Source organism: Trichosurus vulpecula, chromosome 9 (assembly GCF_011100635.1).
Source record: "Trichosurus vulpecula isolate mTriVul1 chromosome 9, mTriVul1.pri, whole genome shotgun sequence".
NCBI classification, from domain to species: domain Eukaryota; kingdom Metazoa; phylum Chordata; class Mammalia; order Diprotodontia; family Phalangeridae; genus Trichosurus; species Trichosurus vulpecula.
This window is the reverse complement of record NC_050581.1, coordinates 134563995-134565362: the sequence shown is the minus strand read 5'-3', so window position 1 is coordinate 134565362 and position 1368 is coordinate 134563995.

Genomic DNA, 1368 nt, shown 5'->3' with positions numbered 1-1368 from the left:
AACTCAGGAATAAGTAGTTTAATCCAAATACCATAGACCTAGAATTGGAATGGAGATCAAAAGATGTGTAGGCCAACTCCTTCACTTTATGTTTGAGAAAACTGAGGCTCTGCAATGTTCATTAATTACCCTAAGATCAGAAAGGTAGCATGTACCCCCAGAAGTGGGATTTGAAAGCAGGTCTGCTTACCTTAGAAAGTCTTTGTCCTGTGGCCTAAATAAGTATTGACATTTTTGTTAGAGTGAAATGATTGTGCTCTCAGTATTTGGATGAATACTCTTTTAACACTTACCTTCTACACTATATCATTACAGGTCTCTTTTATGATTATTTCTCACAAATATCTACTAGGCATAAATTGAGAAATTATTTGATGTAACTACAGAAGAACCAGGAAGCAACATGGAACAATGGAAGAGAGCTAGAAGAGGTTATGTAAGACTGACTTTATTTATTTTGATTAGTTGTAGAGAAGTCAGGGGGATGCTGTAGATAGAGCTTTCCTGTATTTTAGCAAATCATTGGGGGGAAAGTCTCTCATTCTGTGGTATAGCAGAATTGCGTGAACTATGAAATGATTGAATAATTGAGAAAGAGTTTCATTAATAAAATGAAAGGAGGTCTCTATTGAAATCTTCCAGAGATTTGTACTTAACTCTTTCTTGTTTATCATTGTTATCAGATATTGGGCCAGGGGAATAGATGAGACACATCAGATTTGCCAATGGCACAAAGCTAAAAGGAATAGCTAAAATGTTGGACTATAGTCAAGAGCCAAATCGATTTTTCTCAAACTAGAACATTAGGTTGAATCTAAGTAAAATGAAGCTTAACAGGGATAAATGTAAAGTGTTGCACCTAACTTAAAACAAACATCAGGCTCCCAAGGATAAATATAAAGGATGTATGGTTACACAGTGGTCCCTCTGAAGAAGATCTGAGGGTCCAAGGCCACATTCAGTAGTGTGAGATGTCAGTCAAATTTGTTGACTCAGTTTTAGCCTTGGTCCATGACCAAGGATGTGAAAGTTCCCCTGTATTCTGTATGCCCCTCTGTTTCAAGCTTTGAAACCTTGAAGGAGTTTGTAAATGTTTATTATTTTTCTCCTCTGACAACCATTGACACTTTGCTATATCTATACCCAGGCTGTAGAGTGTTTAAATTTTTACTTGAAACATGTAATTGAATGGTAAATGATCTATTGGTAATGAAAACACAGAAACCTCATGATTGTCACCACATATATTTATTAGGGTGAAACCCATATCTTTTGCTCATGCATTAAGAACATTATCAGTTAAACAGATTTTTGCTGACATGGCTAGCATTAAAAGCTCTTGCTTTCTAATCCCCTAACTCTTTCAGT